Source organism: Centrocercus urophasianus, unplaced genomic scaffold (genome assembly GCF_019232065.1).
Source record: "Centrocercus urophasianus isolate 14NV4802_14NV808 unplaced genomic scaffold, USGS_Curo_1.0 seq_17, whole genome shotgun sequence".
Lineage (NCBI taxonomy): Eukaryota > Metazoa > Chordata > Aves > Galliformes > Phasianidae > Centrocercus > Centrocercus urophasianus.
The window spans coordinates 11,464,579-11,490,379 of NW_024884722.1; the positions used below are offsets into that span (position 1 = coordinate 11,464,579).

Here is a 25,801-nt window from a genome sequence, read left to right on the forward strand (position 1 = left end):
TAATTATCACCAAGGACTCATTTAGTTGGCACAGCAGCAGGGGGAAATCCTGCCAGTAAGTACTCAGCTAATAATTACCAGCTGCTTCTTTAAATGTACTCCTGCCCACTTTAAATGTATTCCTGCCCTCCCTTTAGTTATCTGAAGGGAGCAAGATTGTGATCCATATCCAAAATCGTCTCTGGAGAGCCTATTCTTTCTAAGCAGGAAGCTAAGAAAAAGGCTGGGAAAAGAGTTTCCATTGAACACAAAGCAGAATCGTAGCCTTTACCTTGGAATAGACAAGCTGATTCATGGTGATATTGTCACAGTTCAGAGAACTAATTTATCCAGGGAAAGCATTGGCAAGAGAGTATTTACAAGCAACTGTGCTGCCTTGCATAATGTTTCCTTTTCTCCTGTATAATAAGCAGGATATATTTGGTTGTGTTCTTCAGTAATACGTTGACTTGTTTCCATTGTGTTTTGTGCAGCTCTGTGGCATGATTTGAAACCTGATTGCAGGCAGTGTTTCTGTAATTTGGTCTCACCTGTATTAGCACAGCCCAGTAATAATCTCAGAATCATGGAATCATTAAGGTTGAAAAGACATTTAAGATCATCTAGTCCAGCCCCAGCCCATCCCCACCATACCCACAAATCACATCCCTCAGTGCCACATCTCCACAGTTCTTGAAAACCCCCGTGGATGGTGATTCCACCACCTCCCTGGGCAGCCTGTGCCAATGCCTCCCCATTCTTTCTGAGAATAAATTTTTCCCAACACACGACGTAAGGCCATTATCTCTCATCCTATTGCTGTTACATGGGAGAAGAGACCAACCCCCATCTCTCTACAACTTCCTGTAGACTCACAGAACTATTAAGGTTGGACAAGGCCTCTAAGATTTGTATGATTTGCATTTGCATGCACCAGTACAGGTTGAGAGATGAGCTGCTGGAGAGGAGCTCTGAGCAGAGGGACCTGGGTGTCCTGGTGGACGACAGGTTGGCCATGAGCCAGCAGTGTGCCCTCGTGGCCAAAAAGGCCAATGGCATCCTGGGGTGCATTAAAAAGAGCATGACCAGCAGGTCGAGGGAGGTGATCCTCCCCCTCTACTCTGCCCTGGTAAGGCCTCATCTGGAGTACTGCGTCCAGTTCTGGGCTCCCCAGTACAAAAAAGACAGGGATCTCTTGGAAAGAGTCCAGCGGAGGGCCACGAAGATGGTGAAGGACCTGGAGCATCTCTCCTATGAAGAAAGGCTGAGTGAACTGGGTCTGTTCAGCCTTGAGAAAAGAAGGCTGAGAGGGGACCTGATCCAGGTCTATAAATATCTAAGGTGTGGGGGGCATAGTGGTGAGGCCAGACTGTTTTCAGTGGTGAGTGGAGACAGGACGAGGGGAAATGGCCGGAAACTGCAGCATAGGAAGTTCCACACAAGTGTGCGTAAGAACTTCTTTACAGTGAGGTGATGGAGCACTGGAACAGGCTGCCCAGGGAGGTGGTGGAGTCTCCTTCTCTGGAGATGTTCCAGACCCACCTGGACACCTACCTGTGCGACCCGGTGCAGGGAACCTGCTTTGGCAGGGGGTTGGACTCGATGATCTCTGGAGGTCCCTTCCAACCCCTACAATTCTGTGATTCTGTGCGATTCTAAGATCATCAAGTCCAATAGAAAATGGATATAAAGTTTGAGGGGGTTGTTTGCCACTTTGGTGCATGCAGTGCCTATAGATAACAGAAAGGTTTCCATTGACTTCAGCTGTCTTATGTTGGACCTGTAGCTGTGATGTTAGTGGAGAGGAGGGGATGTTTGCAGCTTGATTTCCAAACTTTCTCAGCTGCTCATGTGTGGCTTTGATCATATTGGCATTTGTACTGAAGCAAGTACTGCTAGTGCAGCTGAGAGCAAACGTTTTTTGTTTGTGAAATGAGAAAAGGAGCAGCTTTAAAATGAAAAGTCTGCAAAAATAGCTGCTCTTTTTTTCTTTCTAGACAGGCTTGCTTCGGAGAAATTTTTGGGGTGAGTAGAAAAAATGAAGTTGCGTGTTCACTGTTAAATATGTGCTGCAAACTCAGAAGGTGTTGCAGCAGGGTATGTCTACACTCTGGAACCTACGGACTATCATGATTTTCATTTAAGTCTGGTAAAGAAGGTTTGCAGAGATTGTTTAATTCCACAGTTTCTGTCTGATTCAGGGAGACACACACATGTTCTAACAGAATCATATCCCAGAGCAGGAGTAGGATCTCCACGGTTACAGGAGAGGATCCCACTTGGATCTCAGGAATCTGCATTTCACACTGTTTAACGCTCCTGCCTGCGTTCTGTATTGATTCAGGGCCTGTGGCATTAGATCTCAGTAAAAGAGTCAGGACTGGACCTGACAGGCAGGGCACTAGCCATTATGGCTTGCTTTCTCTTTTCCTTCCTACACTTTGTTGAGGGTCTTTTGCTGAGCTCCCAGTTCAATGGCAGTGAAGCAGTTTTTCTAGTTACCCATTTGCACACCCTAGGAAAAACAAAAAAGCCTAAATTTTCTCAGCCCAGGCTTTGCAACTTATTCCAGCCTAGTAATAAGTGTGATTTATTTCCCTGGAAAATGTAGAGCAATAACCTGATTAAATCTCACTTCACTAATGTCTGCAAGACATTAATCTAGCCGGGTTTAAACAAATCCTACCTCGTCTTCTGTAAGCAAACAGATCTTAGGGAAGGTGTCTAAGGTTTCTGCTGGGAGCGCTTCACAAAAGATGTATTGTTGAAACTGAAGATTAATCTCTACAAAAAGATGATGTAAAAGCCAATGGAAACATCTTAGTGTTTTTCTTCTGTGGACTGAGGAGGGATGGAGGAGGTGTGGGGCTCACTGGACCTCTGCGTAGGGTCCGGGAGAAGGGAGATTGTCAGAGTCTGCACGAAGGAGTGTGGTCCGACAGAGAAATCCCTGATTCATTCCCTTGCTTTGTACTCTGCCAAGCCCCTTCAGAAGGAGCAAGCCAGCACTGCCTGAGCCCTGTGAAATCAGCCCTCTCTGGACCTCACTCACAGCCCCATTATCTCACTGAGGGTGGTAGGGGGTAGCCTGAGGGCAGCATCTAGGCTACCAGAATTATTTTCTCTTTATTCAGCTGCTTCTTTTAGCACTCAGTGTGGCAATTGTTCATGCAGTGACGATGTAGCATGCACGTGGCACCCAACTGGCTGTGTTAAAGGAGAGCAAATGTCACCAAGTAAGAGATTCAGCCACCGAGGGATGGCAGAATGGAGTTGCTCATGCTGCTTTTGTGTCTTGTTTCTGTGTGCAGCAAGATGGGCTTTAGTTTCGGGATCGCCTGTTCTGTCTTTCTGCAGAAGCTCATCTTCATCAGACAAAGACTGACTTGGAGTTCAATTAGCTGACCTCCAGGAGTGAATCCCTCACTGCCCCTGCATGCTATCCTCTCTGGGCTGCAGCCATTTGGCTTGCAGGCTGCTCCCTGCAGGGTCGTTTCCTACTACTGCTGTGTTCTGTACTCTGGTTTCCCATGGTGCTGAGCAGCATGCGATCCAGCTATAATAAAAGACGGGGTTTTCCAACACAGTTATAATCTGGCCAGTTTGTTGGGTTGGATTTGCTGCTTAGGTTTTCTCTTTCCTGTTTTGGTGATGGTCCAAGCTTTCGAGTTCTGTGACAATAGGCAGAAGGTATTCCATTCAGCACCACTAAAAATCTTCCTTGTCCAGCAGCTTGCAGGCAGAATTGGAGAGGTGTCTCCAGAGAGCATAGCTGGGCTGTGCCTACAGCGGTGCTGCAGCTGGGCCAGGTAGCTCACAACAGCAGGTTCCTTTTGTGCAGCATGGGATGGACCTTCAGAGGACACTAAATCCTCTGTGGCACAGTTTGGGAGCAATCTTGGACCACTCCCCACGGTGAAAACATGTCCTCTGTAAGAGAGCTATGGGAAAAGTTACTGTAAAGAAAGAAGAAAGGACTGTTTTTGTTTTTCCAGCATTCTACATTAAAACACCATGTCATTGAAAGCCATTCATTTCCTGGATGCTTCTGTTAATAATTATAATTACTAATAACTAAGCCAGAGGTAGATTAATTTCAGACTTCTACTGGGGATTTGGGTTTGAGGCTAAGGTCAGGCCAGGGCTCACAGTCAACAAACAGAATCTGAGAAACCATTTTTTTAATCATTCTTTTTTTACAAAAAATAACAGAAATACCCAAAGAGGAGTATTAATCAATTCGACATTGCGTACGGTCTATTGCTTTTAGGGCATTTTTGCTGTTTGATTCAAAATATCACAGCCAGACTGATCACATGAGTGTTCATTTTCCTTTCTGGTCTCACTCCAATATCAAAAGCAGACCAAAATCCATTGGTGCATTTCTGCAGTCCTCCTCCTGCAGAAATTCGGGCAGGCTCAAACAGGATTTCTGTTTAAACCACCAATAATAACATTAACAACTGAGTTTAAAGCAGCATTTATTATCTGAGAATATTTTATTCTGAAAGTCATGAAGTGATTTTAAAACGATATACAAATCCATACAAAGTGGGGCACTTAACTGAGTACAGAGATAATACTCTGTGGGTTGATGCAGAAAATGCATTTACTAATGGCAGTTTCTTTACTGAAGTACAGAAATTTATTGCATAGCTGTGGCCTTTCTGCATCATATGTCCATCGCATAAATCCTAGCGTCCCATTCCAGGTCGCAGATGCTAGGCAGTGAATGCAAGTTGGATTCTCCCTTTCTTCTTCACCTACTACAAACTTCTTGTAAGGAATCTGAAAAGAAGCTGCCATGGTAATACATTAATCATATTTTAGTGTGTGAGTTTGGAAGTGCTAAAGTACAGTTCCCCGATAGACTTGTTTTCTATCCATTAACTTAACTGTGTTACATATGACTATTCCAGGTTCCCAAATGATCTGCCCTGCAGTATCTAATGAAAGAGGAGGCAAGTTTTTCATCTGTAGAACATCTATCTTTATTCTCAGTTGTTTGATATTAAGCTAATCATTTTTCTTGTATTCCATCCCTTTAGAATAGTGTTTCATGACACATTTGGGAGTGGAGTTTCTGAACAGATGTGCCGCGAGGAAGGCCGCTGTTCTTTGTTTGGGATTGATCTTTATTACAGGGCTTACAGAAGAGAGATTTTTCCCATCATTTAGGAATGCAGTCAGCACCATCTCATGACAATCAGTATTTCAGTCCCTACTTGGTGGTAGTATTGGGATCTCTCAATGAATGCATTTTTTCAGGAAAATTCATTCCACTTGAGAGATGCGGAATGGAAGTTAATTTCCCTAAGAAATGCAAAATCAGCAAATGATAGAAGTCTTAATTTCATGTGATTCACCATCTGGGAAGTAAGTCATAATACACAGAGCATGAAAAAAGAAAGACGTGTATCTGATATTTGTCTGAAAAAGTTGACATGAAGATAAGACAGTTAAGATCCATTGTTCTGATGGGAAGAAGAGTTTCATATTTCACAAAATTGCTCAATCACCTTTGCTGAGATTTGGGTAGGTAAGGATTTAACAACCTGTGAAGGCTGTTTGCCAAACACCTTGTTTGGCTGCCCTTCCCCAGCCATCCAGTGACATGGATTGCTGTGGGAATGAGCTGCCACGGGTCTCTGAGCATCTGGGCTCAGCAGAGCACCAAATGTGCCTTTTTTAGAAGTGCGTTTGCTCCAAAATGTTTATCCTCGACACCTAAATTTGTTGTGAAAATGACTTTGTGAAAGTGCTTCACAGCATGCTGCCTGTAGTGTGGGGGGGGCAGAAATCTGTGGCTGTGGTGAGTCTGCTGCCCCAGCAGCACTGCTGGGTCCTGGCAGTGCGAGGTCACCGTCAGATGGTCTCCAGATACCCCTGTTGGCTGCTGGCCTCCATCACTGCCTGCTGCCAGGATCCTTGGGAAGGTCTTACTCAGAGATGGTTATCTTAAACAAAACCAACACATGGATGGAGCGCTCTCTAGGTATGGAAAAAAAAGAAATAACACATGCACAACTCATCCTCTTCTTTCATTTCACATGGGAATTTCCCCTTTTGTTCGCAACGTATAAATGATTTGGGCTGCATATCAAATGGAGGGTATTGAAAACTCTCTGCTGGCTGCAGTCTCAGTGGTACCAGGAGGTAGTGCAGCCTGCCTGAGAGAAGATTTGAATCTTTCCGCTGTTTGGCCAAAAAAATAAAAGGGAAATTGCATGTAGATAAATATCACACAATAAATGCTGGGGAAAAACAGACTGCATATTAAATGAAATAGATTCAGCAACCACAAAAAAAAAAAAAAAAAAAAAAAAAAACCAACACCAAAAACCCAACAACAAAAAGATGTGGAGGAATGGCAGTTGGAACAGCATACAGCACTGCTGTTGCTGGAAAGCAAGAGCTTGTATTCCTTGCCTTCAGTGTCACATTTGGAACTTGTGCTTCTTTGTAGATCTGTCTGTGAAAGGACACAGCACGAAGGTATCCCAGTGAATGCCACTTGGCACTGGCCACCCGGCACACAGAAATAGCTCTTGCCTGGATTGGCTGTGACCACACTGCAGGGTTTAAAAGTGGTGTGCTGTCACAGGCACAGGATGGATTTAAAATAACCAGACTTATTCTGAATGCATCCGAATGTAACCGGAATCAGAGCGCTGCCAACAGGCTCCTGCTTTGCTGCTGCTGGGAACTGGCTTGTCTGGACTGAGCGTAGCAGTAGTGTCAGAGTTAGTGAAGGTTTACAAATCTGAGACAAGTCTTTTTCTATAGAAAAGATTTGGGACTGAAGAGGTATTTTGAAAAGCTGACATTGCCTTTAGAAAACCCAAATGCTAGGGCTGTTGGCTCGAGGGCCTTTTTCCTGTTCAGTAATTTTTCCTCGTATCCTAAAGGAACAGTCACTGCTGATAACTTTGCCGATGCCTATTTTGTAGATTAGAAAGTAATAGTTCAGTTAATGTTTAAATTAACCCATGAAATTCCTTCCTCCCAGAGAAATGAAGGTTAATGGTTAATGGAGGGGATTCGGAAGTCTGCTCTTTTTTGCCTCGTTTACTTATTTTGTGATATTGGAAATCCTCTTCCATCTCCTGGCTGTAGAGGAGCTGAGACACCTGTTATCCTTGAGCCCTGAGCCAGTGAAATAGGATCTTCTAAAGCCTGTATGTAGGGCTGGTGATGCTGGCTTTGACACCCCAGAACAGGGTAGTCCCTTGGCCTGAATTATCAATGTGGATAAACACACTGAAATTATTTAGGTCTGTGTAAGGAGCAGAGCAATGTCTTGCATTGCTGTGCCTGGTGAATGAACCGGAGACTGAGGAGATGAAGAGGGATGGCAACTTCCTCATCTTATCTCCATTCCTTGCTCCCAGCGAGCCCCTGCCAGCAGGTTAATTGCAGCACTGGCTGCCTGTCACCGCTGACTCATCACAGGAGGGATGGGCTGGGCATTGCTTTGCACTAACATGACAAAGTGGGGGAGAGCCCATCTTATCCCCCGTGTGTCACGTCTCTGAAAAACAAGAACAGGCAGCTCATGCTATAAACGTAATTATATAACGGAGAAGAATCCAGCTTGTCATTGCCATGTCTATATTTAATATTGCTCGGCTATTGTTTAATGAAGATCTTTTTCCACTCCAAGGAGGAGAGCACTGAGGACAGACGTGCTCAATGGGGCGTTTGCTGCCAGGGTGATAAATTATCCCCTGTTGGCGCCTGGGGTCAGATGGGACTTCTTGCTGGCCCGTGCTTCCTATTGTTGATTGCTGTGTAATTCTGATGCTGCTTATCTGGAGGCTCCCTTTATTTTCCATGCTGCTGCAGATGAGTGGCCTCCCTGGTTATAAAAAGAGTGTTTTTCTCTTGTACCCAAGCCTAGTGTAACTGCATATGCAATTCTGAACTGACTGGGGGCAATGTAAGATGTCCCATTAAATTTGATAAGGTTTTATCATGCTGTGCATGCTATCCTATATGTAACAAGGCATTGTTATGTATAGGATATATATAACTTACATTGCTTAAGTGTGTTTTAGTGCTGTATAATACAGGCCAGATGGATATGACATTTCCAATTTATTTAAGGTGGAGCATTTCAAGCAGAAGTGACGTTCCTTGGTAAACAGGACTTTAAACTCTGGCATCTCCAGCACAGCCCTTTACATCCAGTGCATGCCATTGGGCAGGAGGACAGGGCTTGGTGTGTCATGTCCACAAAGTCCTGCATTCAGCTCTCAATGCTGTTGCTGGTTAAAACCTTGTTTGTATTAAGCCCAGAAAGAAAAGATGTTTGTGGCAGTAGGAAGCCATGCCCTGGAGGGCTGCACACATCTGAGATGCTCTGTTTTGCACCATCCTCTCAACTGAGATAATGGGGATCCCTCTTTAGGACTGAGGTTGTATAAAAACACCAGATCTCGAGTGGCTCTGGCCATATAAGACACAATGATCTATTGGTAGATTCATTTCCACCCTTTCCATCTTCATGACTGGTGTGCAGCTGACTGTCTTTCAAGCTGGCTGTGCCCAGAAACACAAGCGGAGGATCAAATAACAACATGTTTTGACTCCAAACTCTGGAATGACTTATCATGTTATCAAAGCTTTTGATTTAATTGAAATTTCACAGATAACCTCAGACCTGCTTTTAAGTGCAGACTCAAGAGCCAGTGGGAATTCACTTAAAGCCCACCCCTGCCCCTTTTAGTGCTTGCATTTTTGTTTAGGAGGTTTATGGAAGGGATTTGCTACTGCTTATCTCCAGCTGAAGCAGTGTCTGGGTTCAAAGATACCCTTTGTGTTTGGGCCACCTTCTTTCTCCAGTTATCCCAGATTTTGATTGGAACGAACCTGTCGACAGTAATGGACTTTCTGAGATTTACACTGATGTAAGGTTGCAGAATTTGTTGTGTTAAAAGTAGAATTATTCCCTTCTTTCCGTTCACGGCTCTTAAAACAATTGGCCTAAGCTAGAAAAGCTGTTCGTTTAAACAGATCTCAGATGTATTCTGAATAGAGGATTGACTGTGGCTTTGCAATGCTTTAGTCTAATCTAATAAATGCTGGTTATTTGCTAGATTCTTGCAAGCTGTATTTGCTTCCCAGCTCCAAGAAGTTTTAATAGCCACTCCAGTAATGCTGACTGCAGTGCACTGTGGTGAACCTCAGAACATTGTATATGTCTGATTACATTTGCTTTCAATTACAGTCTTGTGGTCTTGAAAAATCAGAGCAGTTCAGGCTCATTTGGGAACCATCACAAAAAATCACTAGTAACCTGAGATACCCAGTGCTTGAAAATACAGAAGAAAAAAATGTGGGGGACAAAATGCTTTATGAAAGAAACCCATTGCAACAACTGTGGAAGTAGGATGGCAGGGCTGAAGGGGCACCATATCTAACAGATAAAGCTTTTCCTTTCCCATCCAAGCATGCAGAGAATGAAGTGAGAGTGACTTATACCAGAAACAGAGTTTGTCAGAGACTTGAACCAGTCACGGTTCAGCAGTGAATCAGTAGTGTTGCCATAGCTTTTGCTTTTTTCCTAGTGAATAGATCCTCACGTTGTCCTCTCTTGGCTAGATCTGGTTGAAGCTGTAGAGTGTTTCCTCCAACTCTGGGTAGAAGTAGAGTCTTCATTAAAAAGTTTTACCAAAAATGAGTATTTGGCTTTCATTTGACACATACTCCCAAAATTTTGGTAACTTTCATCATCTCTGCTGAGCAGCAGAATGGCTGTTGAGTGGACAGACTCCTTGGGTCATTATGAATGTTTGCTAAATGAAAGGGCAGGGAGGGTTTCACAGTGAGACAGCCCAGCCACAGCCCTGGCACCAGGAGTGGCACAATGAGATTCTCACCCCATGTGTGGAGAATGACTTCAGATATAACAAATGGAGGAGCTTTTAATCTGCAGTCAGGACGAGTGCATGTTACCAGCAATCTGCATTGCTTTCTGTAAGACAGGACTTTTCAGCAGTGTATCTCCCAAATTTGGGTAAATGTGGGTAATGAAACTGAGCACTTTCCTTTCTGCAATTCCAATAATAAGTTTCTTCAGGCTGTGTATAACCTCTGCAGTCCCTGTATCAGTAACCTGGGTGCTCAGGCATTCTGATGAGCCTGGATCAACTCCTTCACCTTCGTGCCTATCTTATAATGAAGCTCAAAGCAGTGGGGCAGATAGAGAAAGCTGCAAGATTCATTCACATCCCTGCAAACAGCTTTAAACTCTTCCAGCAAGAGGTCAGGAGAAAAGTATCCTATTGTTAGCTGGGTTGCCTCAGTGCACAAAGCCAGGCTCTGTTGGACAGGCACTAACAATGTTAGTAATGCTGGTGATACAGCAGTGTCATCCCCTGGGGGAGGAGGAACCGTGGCCGAGCTGCTCCCCAGCTAACGGGTTCCTCTGCTGACAAATGAGCTTCTGTTCATCTTCATTGTTATCGGGTTTGTGCTCATCTGTATCTGCTGTCTATGTGCTGGGGAGGCTCTGGAGGTGAGCCGGGGCTTTGGGCAGAGCAGCAGATGGGGAGAAAGCCTCAAATGCCTTTGGTAAAGTGGTATGTTGGAGTGAGCAGCTGGAAGGAGTAGGAGTTCCGCAGAGGAGAGGAGATAAAAGGAGGCTTTCAGGCAGGAGAGAGGATTCCTGCCTTTTCCAGATGTAGCATTTGCATGTGGAACAGGAGAGCTGCCAAAAGGCCGGGCTGATGAAGGATGCTTTGTGATGCTTTCCAGCATATGAAAAATGCAATGCTTTGAAATGTAGGTGGGTTGGACTATTAGGTGAGGGATGAAACAAGCACCGTAAGATGAGACCCTTTCCCCTTCTTCTTTTGGAAAGCTGCTCTCCAGTACACTATTATTACCTTGTTTTCTTCCCTTTTTTAATCATCTTTCTCCTAAGGCATTTTTTGTACACCTGCCTCAGTCATTCAGTATCCTCATAAATTAGAAATTTTTGGCCATGTACACTTGTGACAAGTGTTTTTTATTTGATTTTTTTGTTGTTGACAGGCATATAAAATACTGAGCCATGTTTTACTGCCCAATAAACCCTGATCCCTGGCAGGGTAACTAATGTTTGTGAGAGAAGATTGCATTAATATCAGTGAGCAGAGAATTTCGGGCTTCGAGAAACAAATGTTGCTTTCTGACATGGTCTTCTCTGTCTTAATATGCACTCAGAAAGACCTTATTTGCATTTCAGATATGTTCAGTTCAGATGCACTCACATGCTGGGGAACTGCACAAGTGGATGTGACTATCAGTTTAAGAGGGCATTTGCCTGAAACAGAGCGTTTAACGTCCAGGGGCTGTGAGGGTCCCTTGCACATTACTTGGAGAAGTTATCTGCTGCTTCTTCTAACGCTTCAGTTTTGAAACACCAAAGCAAGTTCCAGATTTTGGAAGAAGTAGGACATGACCCTACAGAGGCACGTGTCAAAAACATTTCAGCTCCAGAGTAATGCAGCAAGATAAGGTTAAGTTTGCTGGCAGCCTCACCCTGAGAGCAGCCCTGCTCCTCAGACTTTTATGCATGTGGGTTCTTTTTGCACAATGAATAAGTGTATTGAATTCAAAGGGAGTACACGTGCTCCTGAAGTTATTCGTGTGTTTGTGTATTCATTTGCCTGTTTGTTTGATGGGAATGAAAAATTCTGGAGAGGGCTGGGATACAAAGGAGAACCTCATTCATTCATTAGTAATCTCCTCTGTAAGTTATGTTAACTCTTCTCTCCTTTCTTGCCCAGCGGTTGACATGTGTGTGAGTACCTGCACATGGGCTCCAGGGTCAACACAACAAGTTTAATTTGAATTAAGTCACTCATTTTCATGTGATGAAGGTAGCTGACACCTGTTCTTGGAGGTTCCTAAACACAGAAAAACCAGCAAAGAGGTTCAACTGGCCTGAACAGACCACAGAGGGCTTATATAGCAAACTCTTTCTGCCCTAAATACTCTTTTATGAGAATTTGCTTTTAATAGTATTTCCTAGAGAAAACCAAAAAGGGTCTGTAAAGCAGTTTAGGTGTGTATCTCTATCTGTATCTTTGAGAGGACCTTTTAACCGCATAGCAGTAAAATTTAGGGAGCACCCACACAGTCTCTTTGATCCTTTTCCATAGGAACTGTGCAGGGTTCCTTTCCTTGGCTGTATTTGCTGCAAGATGCCATCAGTACCATTTTGGCTGTGGCTCATTCACTTTGGCTAGTGCTTTCTCATGTTGAAAGGGAACTCAGTGACCAAGCAGCCACACTTTTGGGGCATCGGAAGGAAAGATGAAGCAGCCTCTTCTGGGTTCAAGAGTCTGGAGGGTTTTTCAGGCAGTGGGAAACCTCAATAGTCTTTTCTTTGCACATGCTTATCCTCTTTTTTTCCATCTCAGCCTCCAGAATTCACATACTAGTATGGGGAAAAGTCCCTGGCCTGCCCACTGGTTGCTGTGGGGCTTGATATGTTTCTCTCTAGTATAAAGAACTAGGTTGTCCTAGGCTGTGTAGTTTGTGTTGTAAGCAATTGACTTTTTCTCTCCTATTTTACATACATAGATAAGTCTCTTATTTTGATGCCCTTTTTTGTTGTACTTTGTTCTTACCTGTTGCTTTGTTTCTGCTTTCTTATGATCCCTGACTACATCAGCTTCTCTGCCTCCCACTGACATCTTTTCTTGTGCTGTGCCTAACTGTCCCAGGAGTTTTTTCATTCTCCATACATCCCACAGATGCTGTTTTCTTCTCTCCTGATGCATTCTGCCCTGCTTCTGCCAGCATTCTACTCTTATTTTTGTTCCTTCCACCAGCAGTCTGTATGTTGGGTTTATTTGCTGTCCTATATCTTTCTTCCATCACTTTCTCTCTACTATATCCTTTCATCCCCAATCCCATATAAGAGATAACAGGGGGCTGAAAGGAGTGTCCTGGACACAGACAGAGTCCCAAGGCTGAGGCTGACTTGCAGAAGTTGCCCAAGTGCCCAAGGGTGTGCTGCTAGTATAGGCTACAGCCATGCCAAGTCTTCCTGGGACGGTAACAGAGACTGGGGCAAACCCAGTGCCATGCAGACACTGCACTCAGGACACGGTCTGCCTCATCTTCATTAGTGGCTCCAATAATTGGCCCATAGCAAGAGGGGCAACTCGCTATTTCATCCCACTGCAGGCAGCTCCAGGAGAAGTGATGGGAACCTGATTTGGGGGAAATAAAGTCATCAAAGTCCTGTGCTGGTTTGTAACTTGTAATTTCTGTAGAAGTTGTCTCTGCTGTCTGTCAAGCAGAAATTCGTCATATCTAGCCTGAAGTTGCTGGGTAATTAATCATCCCTGGCGGGTAATGCGGGCTGGATTTTCAGTCTGCAGGCACGGATTGCTGTGAGTGAACCCACAGCACTGCTGAACCTTTTCTCTCTCCCCTACTTCTTCATTTTCCCATGACCTTAGGAAAAAAAAAGAAAAAAAATTCTGCACTTCACGGGTCTTTTTTTTTTTTTTTAAATCACACTTTATGGAACACAGTTTTAATACTGTACGGTACGTGTTTAATGATGTCCATATGGGTTTGTGGGTACAGGAATTAAATACATAACGGTTCATGATGACATAACACGGAAATGCAACTCCCGCAGTGCTGGTGTGTAGGCTGTAAAGGGTTATTAATAAAAATGAAGGTTTTAAATAGAAAACAAGCTTAGCAGCACCGTTTTGGCCTTGGGCCCATCTCTGAGTGATGGAAAAAAAAGAGGCTGGAATATGTGGTCTTTCCTCAATACATGAAAATAAATACATTTTACCACAATCCCCTGTTAAGAGTTTCAGAGAGAAAGCTCCAGGGCCCTGATGCGTGGCATCTCTCTTCAGTCGGAGCATGAGCTCAGGGAGGTCTGCAGGGGATGTTTCAGCGGGGCGCAGAACACATCAAACAAACACTAAGGGGGAGATTGATGCCTTAGATTATTAAAATGGGGTAAGGCCACAATGTTTTGATTGGCAAAGGCTTTCAACAGTTGGACATCAGTGTTTCAGAAGAGCAAACTGCTCTGTTTGTGGGTGAGCCAGGAAAATAACAACTCATGCAGTTTGGGGGAATGACCTCAAGGAAATCCCATCCCATCTTGTAACCATAGTTGCCCCATCAGTAAGGCAAGGAAATTACATAATATGCCTGTTAATATTATAGACGAACAAAAGCAAGCTTGCTATTCTGTGTTCAGCCTTGTCCTGTCTGTCCTTTCATTTCAAGTCTTCAGAATAAATGAGACAGCAGTGGGTGATTTGCTGAGCACCCCTCTGAGGGTGTGTGAGACACCTCTCACTGTGCCTGCCTGGTCTGTGCGCTCCTAGCAGCTTCCCTCAGCTCCTCCTGCTGTCAGCTCACGTCCTTTGGCTCCAGCATTCACCATTGCATCCCAGCATTGTCCCTGTGCTCCCGGTGGAGCTCACCCTTACACCCCATAGCTTGTAACCAAGACCCTCATCTAAAAATTTTTAGAGGAACTACTCCCCTGCTCATGCTCTGGATGATTGCTGTGCTCTGTCGTGCAGTTTGCTTCTGCCCCATGTTCCCATATTTTGGCTCATTTCAGGCATACTTATAGATTTTGGAAAATGATATTTATGTCTATTTTTCTAAATCATTTTGTGCTGAAAGATGGCGTCTTTTTGTCTTGTGAAACCAGAGAGAGCTGGACTTTCCGAAAATAGGTGTTGTGTCCCTTTAAATAGTACTAAACACATGGGAATGGGGTTATTTTTGTCCCTGTCTGCCTATAATCCAACTTATTTTAGTCAAACCAAAATCTTCCCAGGGATCGTTCCAAAGAATGATGCTGAAGTGTTGTGTGAATTGTGCAGTGGTGATATTGGCATTGCGATGGCATTGCCCTTCTGTGGAGCTTCTCACCATCGACCTCAAGGTATGGCCTAAGCATACAGCAGCTCTGTCTAGCTGACTGTGAAGCGCTGGCATTATTTAGAACTGGGGAAACAGAAGTATGAAAGTGCTTTGTGAAGGTCACCAGCACTGGAACAGCAGCCAGGAGGCCATGCTTTTTGCTTCGCTTTGACTCTCGGCATACTTGCTCGTCCCATCAGCACTCCTGCTGGTTGACATGGTGATCTGCAGCTCCCTAGGTCTGTAGGAACAGATCAGTTTCCATATCAGCTTTTTGAATGTTCTGTATTTGAAGACAACAGGGGAAAGGGACGTTGAGAAATTAGGTTACAAGGGGACCAGGATTCAGGATGCCATGGAATGTCTCCAAAAGAAAGCACTCATTCCTTGCATGTGAAGGGAGATCTTCAGCTCAAGACACCTTGTCATCTTCTTACACCAAACTAGTGCAAATTATCTCATTACAGGTCACTCTCCTGCAATGAACAGCAAATAGCCATTGGAGGAGAAACAAAGACCATTCCATACTGCTCCATACACTAGGACATTATCTGGAGAGGGCTGTGCTCCTTTGTCCCAAATTCCTGCTTTCTGGACAGATTATTCCACCTGCAAACCCCTGTGCAGAAGCAGCCCAATGTGTTTCATGATGCTCCCTGTGTTGGCTGCCTCCTCTGCCATTGCTCCCTCTGCCCTTTGCAGCTGTGTTTGCTGATGATTGTGCTGGAGATGCCCTTCAGATTCAGGCTTCCATCTGTGGGGCTGTGGCAGGGGGAGGCTTGGCTGGTACATTTGAGTACTTGGGCAGCAAGTCACCATCCCAGGCAGGTGGAAGAGGGATGCTTCAGAAATGTGCTGGTGTTTTGCCTCTGCCTGTCCGTGTTTCGCAGCCATAACTCTTGTGATGCCTGTTGGCTGCTGAGCTCACACAAGTACGTCTGCCTCGGATAGGTCCTTTGCTGCCTGACTTCCCCCTCGTGCCAGTGGGTGAGGGAATGTGCCTGTGCATGTAGCCTTTGTCCTCAGCTGCAGGGCACTGCCCACCTCCCTGTGCGGCTGATGAGCACAAACAGCCTTCTTGTCTGTGACAACCAGCAAAGGGAGCAGTGCTTCTGAGCCAGATCCTTAATAGCAAGGGCATCTTTACATCCTCAGCCTCATGTAAGTAAATCTGTCGTCACGCTTTGGTCTTCCTTTTGTGTAACTTAATGTAGCAGCTCGTCTTAAACTTGTAAATACATTTTCTGGGAAGTTGTGTGTGGGAGGTGGGCAACTCCTTCCATCTATTGCCAGCTAATGTTTAATGCTCTCCTTTATCATAACAAATGAAGCAGATTTCTCAAAAGCTGTATCTTGTGCTGTTCTTTTATCTCTTTTCTTTTGCTATAATGCTGAGGTTGTGCCCCGGCTGCTTTTATTGCACAAGAAACGGAGCCAGGACTCCAGGCTTCTGTCCTGAGCACAGGATACTCGCATCTGTGCTAACTTCTATGATTCTACGAACTCCTGCTAGTGCAGAGTCTCTGTGAACTGACAGAGACTGTAAGTGTCCAAAATGCAGTGTTTAGCTTTAAATATTATATATAGAAGAGAAGAAAATGAGTCAAAAAGCACCCAAGAAATCAGTAAATCAAAATTCTTTCAGCTGTTTCACTGGAAATTAGAGGAGCTTGTGCATTCCAACATTGCTCTCCCACTATTCCAAGATGTTTTGTGCAAATGACAGTTCAAGGTTTTTGGAGATTCTTGGAACAAATACTATTGGTTTATACCCCTTAAGATCCATCATCACTTCACACCTCTTCCCTTCTGCTGAGCCATCATCTCTTCTCCTCCAGCCTGGTAGGTGGTTCAGGAGATACCACATCAGCCCCGTGGAGGAAAATTATCATGAAATTTGGCAAAGCAAAGCCCTCTTTCTGCAGCAAGGCTCATCTTCCCTTTAATGGAAACTACGTGTCTAAATCTTTTTGTCTTTCCCTCTTTCTCATTTTTACTGTGTGTTCTGGGACGAAGTTTTGTCATGCTACGTCAACTGCTCCTTGCCAAGACCTTCTTTATGGCCTTGATTTAAACTAATCCCACTCAGTAACAGTGGAAAGCCGTGAGATTCCATTGCTGGGGATGGGCTCTGGGGTCTGCTTATCTTTCTTATGGGATAACAGCACACTGATGTGTGCTTGTGTGTGTTGTGTACACATCTTGTGCTTACACAAAACTTCAGGATCTGATTCTGGTGGGTCATGCTGGCGAGTATCCAAGCCCCGTAAATCTGGTCACTACGCTTTTCCAAATGTTTATTGTGCTGTTTAAGCTTTTATGGGCTCTTGTGTGTATTACATATGGTCTGAATAAATGTAATGCAGTATTACTGTGCTTAGCTGAGATGCAGAAGAGCCTCCAAGGGGATCGTTAGAACTGGGGCAGCCATCGCTGCGTTTGGAGATGAGTTTCTTGGTTCAGCTTTCTGGGACTGGTGGCTTCAGTCCTGTTTGGTTGGCTGTTCAGTGCCACTTGATTTGAGGTCAAAGGGTGGAATTGAGAAGCAGCGCCAGTCACCTTCCTTTGAGAGCCACTCACAGCCCTGGCAGCGTGTAGGGAGCGGGTGTGCTGCTGGGAGAGTGCCATGGACCTACGTCTTGGTGTCCTTGCTCTCTTCTGTCCCAGATGGCCTGAGGAAAGAAACTTCAGGGAAAGCCAGCCAGGCTGTAGCTGGTGCTAACAGCTGGAAAAGCAGCCAGGCCAAGACCTTGGGACCTTCAGGGAACTTCCTGCAGTTCAGTCATTGGCTTTCATTTGCATGGCATCCTCTTCCTCTTAGCACCATCACTTCACTTTTTACCACTAACCACTCTCACCCCAGAAGAACACAGCCTTACTGCTGTGCTCTCTGCCAGCACTGAGTTTGTTCCATTTGAACATTCTGCTCCCTCTTCCCTGCACATCTGGATACTCAGATAGTGAGTTTCGGGGCAGAAACAATCAGTTTTGAGTTTCTGCCGCAGACAGGCAGGCCCCCAGTTGTGCTGGCCATTAGGCTCGATGTAACATATAGCATCAATAATTGCTTTCTGCTGGGGGTGTGCTGAAATAGCAGAGGCTTCACAGAGACACAGGAGGGGTAAAGAGGAGGCAGAAGGGGATAGAGCTGGAAGGGATGGGTCAGTGCAGAAGCAACAGGAATCTGACACTGCAAAGCCTGTGCTGGTCAATGTTCATTTCTTAGTTTGCTACACACTTCAGACACTGCTGAGAGTGAGCTTGTTTTTTACTGGGAAAAGAATCTGGATGTCCTCTCTTTATCAGCCCAAATGCTTCACTTGGGGGAAGACAACTAAAAAAGAAGGGAAGAAATTGTGCATTTAAAACCAGAGCTGGATTGCTCATGGCTATAAAAATGGATGTTTTTCTCTTCCTTCCCTATTGCTTTAGACTGAGGGTTAAACTGTGGGTTACTGCTGTGCTACCATAGGAGTGAAACCTCTTACTGTGTTCAGAGAATTCTCCTGCTGGAGCCCAGTGCTGAATGCTACGCATTGCACCTACTGCAACCCTTTTGGGTATGGAAGTATTAGGCCCTGCTTTTCAGGAGCATGAGGGCATTGAAAGATACTGCAGTGTTTTGGCATCTAAAATAAACAGGGGGAGGAACAGGGCATCTGCTGGGCTGACAGCACCTTCTGCAGTGGTTTTCTCCAGATGGAGGTTTTTCCTATGGCCTCTAAAACATGAATGCATTTGGTGCAAGGTTGCTTAAGGAAAAAAATCCCTTCTGCTGCACTCTCCTCTCTTCGACCTTGAGGCCATTGACATCCCTTGGGTCAAACCAGGGGGAGGAGAAATGTAAACATCGGGCAGCACCAGCACTCTGATTGCAATGGGCTGTAGCATATGTAATGCCAACAGATCCACTTTGACCTGGCTTAGGTTTTTGGAGGTATGAACAGCTCTGTGCCACACCACAGGGCTTACTCTGTCCTCTGCCACTGGGCTGTGGGTGTTGCTGCTGCTCTGACCTGTGGGAAGAGCTTGAACCTTTGTGCAGCTCACAGAGAGCATCAGGTGCTGACACTAACAGCCACCTCCCAAACCTGAGGGTGACCCTTCCTGTTCTTCTGAAGTGGTGTGATAATGGTGGCAATGGGCAAAGAGTACAAAATGAAAGCTCTGGGGAGACCTCATTGCAGCCTTCCAGTACTTGAGAGGATCTTACAAACAGGAGGTGGACTGACTTTTTACCAGATCTGATAGTGATGGAACATTGGGAAATGGTTTTAAACTAAAAGAAGGGAGATTTAGGTGAGATGTTAGGTAGAAATTTGTCACTTTGAAGGAGGTGAGGAGCTGGCAGAGCTGCATCCCTGGTGATCAAGATGATCTTAGTGGTCTTTTCCAACTTAGTGAATCTATGATTCTATGAGACTATGATTTATCCTTTTATTACCTTTTGAAAAGGCTCATCCTCAACCACTGATTTCTGCCTGCTTCTGATCACCGCTGGAGTTTCTCCCTTAGGCTTTGCTCCCTGAAGTGCTGTGCTGGGGTCTGGCTGCAGGCATTGGGGTTTCTGGGAAGAGGGTGGCAGCTCCTCAGTGCCTCCTTCCTGTGCTGTGACCTCCCCAGCCTGCAGGGAGAGGGGAGGAAGGTGGGAAATGAGGCGATGGGAACAAACTTCCTGCAATGGAGCTGAGCGCTGGGGCTGGATCTTATCACAAGCAAACAGCCCTGGTAGGGGCAGCCAAAGAGGAGCCCGTCCCGCTTTTCCTGCCCCTGACACAAGAACCTTGACCCGTGCCAGCCTTGCCTGCAGATACCTGAGCATGCTGTGGGCTGGCAGCACGGAGTGAAATGCTGTCCAAGCCACGTGAGATGCAGAGGCAAGTTAGCACCTGATGCCCACAGAGCAGCCCTGCTGCTGCAGGCTGTGTTGGGAAAGCTGAGCTGTGCAGCAGGGTCATTGGCCTCCATGCAGGGCCCACTAGGCTTCATCTGTCCCATAGTACTTTGTTCTCTCCTGTGTGCTTGATATGTGCTTGTATCTGTGTACAATGTTTCTAGCACAGCTGTAGCTCACTGTCATTCTGTCCGACTTTCTGTTTAAAAATGAGTGGCAATGCTAAAATTTCACAGATGATTGCAAAACAGTCTGGCCAAAAGAAAAACCCAAGGCAACATAATAACTTGTGATTTTTAACGTTTGCATTGACTGACTTTTGCAGAACTCTCCTACCTTTAGCAAAACTGCTTCTGTTGCACTGCTTGAAGACCCCCCTTGGTGACCAGGGGTCTGGGCAGCCCTTTGCTGTACAGTCATAGAATCGTAGAATCATTAAGGTTGAAAAAGCCTTCTAAGATAATGCAGTCCAGCTGTTCACCTACCACCAATATTGCCCACTAAACCATGTCCCTCAGTTCCACATCTCCACGTTTCTTGAACACCTCCAGGGACAGTGACTGTAGCACCTCCCTGGGCAGCCTGCTCCAGTGCCCAACCACTCTTCTGAAGGATAGACGTGCGCCTGGAGGCCCTGGGTTATGAGCTGTGCAGGCAGTTGCTGCCACACTGTGGAGAGATGGTGCTTTGCATGCACTGTTTCTGTGCAGCAGAAGACACTGGAATTAAAGCCTTTGGTGTGTGCAGATGTTAGGCACATGGTGTTGTGCATTCTGCTCTCCCTAGAGTGTGCCATGCCTCACACCCTTGCCATGCTTGTCTGGTGATGCTGGTTTGCTCTTGGCTCTGTCATCCCAGGAATTCCCCTAGACAGCAGCAGGAAAGCTGTGGCATGTGGCATGCTATGAACAGATATGAAATAGCTTTTCCACCTGGCTTCTTATTAGGTGTTATGGCTCTATCTTTTTCCATTTGACTTATGATAGACTTCTTTTATTTTTTTAAATAACTTTGCATCTAGACTTGACAAGGAACTGCGAAGAAGCAGACTTACAGGCTTGGACATTAGTACTAATGACTCCAGAACCACACCTGGATCAGGCATTTGTAAGCATATGGAAGAGATTGAAAAGGATCTAATCGTCTCTTCAGCAGTCAGTGCTGGACTGAATCTGCTCCCCAGGCTTGGGGAGTGTGCTGATCACTAGGCTCTCCTTGCTCTATCTGTACGATGCCATAGAGCTGATGTGGAAAAGGAAACCTTTCTCATCCCCAGCACTTGCTGTGCTGTGGCACTCTGGTGAGCTTCAGAGTGGAAGGTGTCCCTGGCTTTCTTGGATTTTTGGCTGTGAAAGTCATAGAGACAGTTCTTCCTAAGGCCAGATTTCATGCGTGATCCTGCTAGGGGAGTTGTCAGCACCTAATCTGGATGTTTGCTCTCATCCAAGTAGTATTGCCAGTGTATTGCATGTGCAGCCTGACACACTGTATATTAATCCTGCTTTTGGCCTGCTTAGTTGACCCAGCAAGGATTAAACTCCACTGCACATCTGCTGAGGCTCTCATGGGCTGCTTCTTATTCACACTGATGTTCCTTAGCAAATCTCAGAGGAGATATTTCTCACCAAACTTCTCAAGCACAGCTCTTTCTTATGTGGCAGTACTGCACTCACTTGTCTTATATGATTCCCATCCATCCATCCATCTATTCTCCGTCCATTGTCCTTCCATCCACTGTCATCCATCCATCTACTGTCAGTCCATCCATCCATCCATCCATCCATCCATCCATCCATCCATCCATCCATCCTCAGTAGTGTGGTGTTTGCAGCCCTCACATTGTCCTTATGGGAATCAGGCCATCAGCAATTGATCCCTTTTCACTGTGCTGAGCTGTCCCCTGCCAAACTCTTCCAGACAAACCGCTCTCCAAGTTGCTCCCTTTAACCAGAGAGAGGAGCAGACTGGAACTGCAAAGCCTTTGAAAAATGATGGAACAGGGACAAATTTCCGATTAAAGCCCTCCAAATGCTGCTCTGAAGGAAAATTGCTCTTCATTTGTGGGTAAAATAGAAGGCTCACTGCAAGACTGGATGTGTTGCAGAATAAAGATTTAAGCGGTCAAGTAAAGGAAAAAATGAGAGCTCCCAGGGGAAGGGGAGTGGGGTTTGGGCCTCTTTATCCTGACTGAATCAAGTGACTTTTGCAGTTGTGTGAGACCATCTGACCCAGAGCTGAGCAGTTCACAAGCCACAGAGTTATGAACTGCTGGTAAAACGATCTGAAGAGGAAAAACACATTTGCGATTATGAACTGAAAACCTGAACAACAGCTCTTGAGGTTTCGGAGCCATGTCAAGCTGCTGCTGGGAGGCATGGGGTCACTGCCCTTCCCATGGCCTCGTGCTGCTCAGCAGCTCCTTGAGCAGCTCCCATCCCCACCGGGCAGCAGGTGCCTGCCTGCAGCACTGCTTCCTGGCAGCAGAGGAGCCAGGGCTGTCCCATGTGCAGGTGGCTGGGACCTGGGAAGGGAGGAGGATCTGGGGGTAGCTTCCAGTGATGGATACACTGACCCAGGCTGTGCCACAGGCTGATTTCAGACAGCTGCTTTTGGTCTCCCAGGTCTGGGAAGGCAAATGTCTTTCAAGCTTCTGAGAAGTGGCTCCAAACTCAGCCCAGTTACTTGAATCCATTTTGTTTTTATCAACGGCTTGGTTCCCAGAAGTGATGAGCATTCTCAGCTCCTCTGCTGGCAGTAGCACGGGCTGCCCTTGCATTGTCATCCTCTCCTGGGGTGTGCCTGTGACTGTTTCTGGGTTTGGCCAAGTGGGCTTTTCCCTCTTCTGGGAAATCAGCTGGTTTTTTGCCCATGGTATTTGCGGAGTGCTGACAAATCCCTTTCCTTCACAATCGTGTCCGTCTGCTTAAGGTGCTGCTCCCTGCCTTTTTCCTTTCGAGGCTTTTGATGTGTTTTCCCATGTTAGAACATTCAAAAAGGCAGCATGTGGGGCTGGCTGGGCCAGCAGCTTTGATCCTCAGTGGGCATTTTGCAATAAACTCCATCATGAATTTTTCATCCTTTGCTCTGAGTGCGTGCGTGCCTTACATGCAGGACAGGCTCTGGTCCTGGAGCTGCATCCAGCACAGGATGAAAGCCACCCTGGCTTCAAATCTTTGTATCCCTGGGCCAGCCTTGCCTCTAGTTACCCTGCATGAAATGTGACCACATCTTTTAATCTGTCTGGTAGTGCCAAGTTCCTGCTTTCTGTAGCATTCTCTGAGTCTGAAACATCAGTTTTCTTTGTCAGAAGTTCTGTATTGCTATCTGACCTATTTACTTAGAAGCCTGCAAGGAGGGCTTGGGTTGGAAAAGAGCTGTGTTTGTGATCCAAGTGTAAGCCTTTCACTGTTAATTGTATTAGCATTACTAATTGTATGCACATTTCTAAGCTGTTGTGATTGCCACATCCTTTCAAAATGTGGACCAAGACATCAAAAGGGCTGTGTCTGCTTTGAGATCAGCAGAGAAGCAAGAAATTAAATTGCCTGATACTGTAAATGATACGTGGACTGCTTTGCCCCCATTATATCAAAGTGACACAGGAAAAATAAATCTGGAGGTAGACTTTTAAAGCTTGTTAGCCTTCAAGATTTACTCAGCAGGAAGCATTTTGATGGAGGTGCCAGCTGCCTTGCACCCACTGGTGCCGTCAGTGGGCAGGGCTCAGCAGGAACCTTGCTGAATGGGGCCACATGTGCACAGGGCTTGTGGGGTGAGAGGGAGGAGGATGCTCAAAGTCCTGAATTCAGGCTCTTTCTCTGCTGCAGAGAATGAGTTGATGTTACTGCTCTTTGTGAGCTGCTGTATGTCTGTGCATGGCTCACTCTATGGTAGCTTTCAACTGCTGTTGGGGTGCCTGTGGCTGATGGATAACAGCAACTTTGAGCTTTCTGATTCTGAATTTCCAAAGTACTGCTGGTGATAGAGTAATGCCATCAAAATTATGCTTTGGAAATATCTATTTTACAAACATGAAATGCATGGACAGACGTACATTGAATCATAGAATCATAGGATCACTAAGGTTGGAGAGAACCTTCAAGATCATCCAGTCCAACCATCTGTCACCAATATTTCCCATTAAACCATGTCCCTCAATGCAATATCTAAATGTTTCTTGAAGACCTCTAGGGACAGTGACTCCATCACCTCCACATACTTCTCCATCTCTGGTTTTACCCACTGGATGGATGTAGACAGGTTTGTATTTTCATGTTTTCCACTTTTATGTGGCACAATCAAGCACACTGAGAAGGATAAGTCACCAGTGGACCTTTGCGTGCAGTTACAGAGCCCCGCATGTCTCAAGATGCTGGCAAAAGAAGCCATCAGGGCAAGTGGTGCCTGTAACAGAACTGTGTTTTTGTTTCTGGAGCAGTTCCCCTCCCCAGCCCACCATGCCCTCTGTGTACCTCATGCGCTGTGATGGATTGTATCTCATGGAGGCAGCAGCAGGAGCTTCTTGTTCCCAGCTGGAGGTTGTTCCTTCACAGCTCTGTGCCATGCCACGGAGACCTCATCTTTCACATAGGACTGTCACCTTTATTCCTTATCTGCATAAATCCTGGCAGAGCGGGTCTCACTTCACAGGCAGTGGTTGCACAGATGTTGCCACCGTTCATGGAGGGGATTCATGGTGCCTCCAGCAGAGCACAAAGCATCCCAGAGCGCCTGGATGATGCTGAGCGCTGCGGCTGCTGCCGGCAGAGGGAGCACAGAGCATTGCATGCTGCCTGCTGCTGTCTCACACAATGCAGCTTGATAACGTGTTGTTTATTACGGAAGCATGCTGCTTGTACGTTTACAAACAGCTTTGTGCAGCTCCCGATCGCTCTGCACTTTTGCTTTTAGCCTGTTACTCATCCTGAGACATTATTGGTGTATGTCTGACCATGGCAGTGAAAGGCTGTAGCAGAGACGTGATGGGGCTGAAGCATTGCAGACGGAAAGCAGCTGTCAGGCAGTATTTCTCCCCAAGGTCTGAGCTGTACCAGCAGGCTGTGTCAGCCTGGCAGGGCCTGCTGCTCAGCGACTGACTGCAGTCAGACTGTTCTGTAGCTCCTTCAAGGCCCCACAGTGCAGTGACTGCACAGATGGTTGTGTTGCATTCAGAGCAAAGCGAAATAACACCGGTTCTTTCCATCCTTCACCGTCTCACCCCGAGAAGTAAGCCACCTCTTTGGGGAGCTAGTAGTCAAAGTCCCAGACCTGCACACCTTCAGACTTGCAGCAAAGTTTGAAACCAGTTCAGGATCTGAATTTCATGTCTGCTTTTTCTGTGCCAAAACCCCCAGAGCTGAATACCTGGGAACTATGGAGGTGGGACCAAATAACCCCTGTACTTTTCATTGTCTACTTCTAATGAATCAGCTCTCCCAAAATAATGTGTCTAGCATGGCTCATACCACAGTCTCTGCTGTAATCACCACTGAAACCTGGAGAGGTTAGAAATCCATATGTGGATCTGTGTCTGGGTGAATTTGGCAGGCACAAAGCAGTCCCCAAAAGGCAACTTCTTCCTATCAAATCATCTGCCAATTTTAGCAGTCTTGATTTATGTTTTTTAAGGTTATTGAGCTTTTTGCTGAAAAAGTTGAAGGCTATCTTCCTTGGCGTTCTTATTGAATGAGCCATCTCAGGAGCAGGACTGCCTGGCAGATCACTGCATAGCTGGGAGCTTATATCTTTTACATATGAGATTTTCTCTGCCTGTCTCATTGGTCTCCTACACTGCCTTAGCTACAAGTGCTTCCAATTACAGCAAAGTATATGGGACATGCATTCATCAGTCATGCTCAAATTTCATGCACTGTAGTTTTCAGAGGTAGAGGATACTCCTTGTTGCATGTGTGCCTGCACCTTTTACCTGCATCCTCAGATACAGGAGAAATGTGTGTCTGTAAGCCTCCTTGATTCTCTAAAGACACTTTACTTTTGTTCTTTTTTTTTTTTTTTCTC

At 45.7% G+C, this 25,801-nt stretch overlaps 1 protein-coding gene across 1 annotated transcript in view; it reads left to right on the forward strand.

Moving 5' to 3' along the window:
- SH3PXD2A (SH3 and PX domains 2A) overlaps positions 1–25,801 on the forward strand; it is a 226,031-nt gene that overhangs the window by 100,941 nt on the left and 99,289 nt on the right. The gene's annotated exons all lie outside the window — the stretch shown is intronic.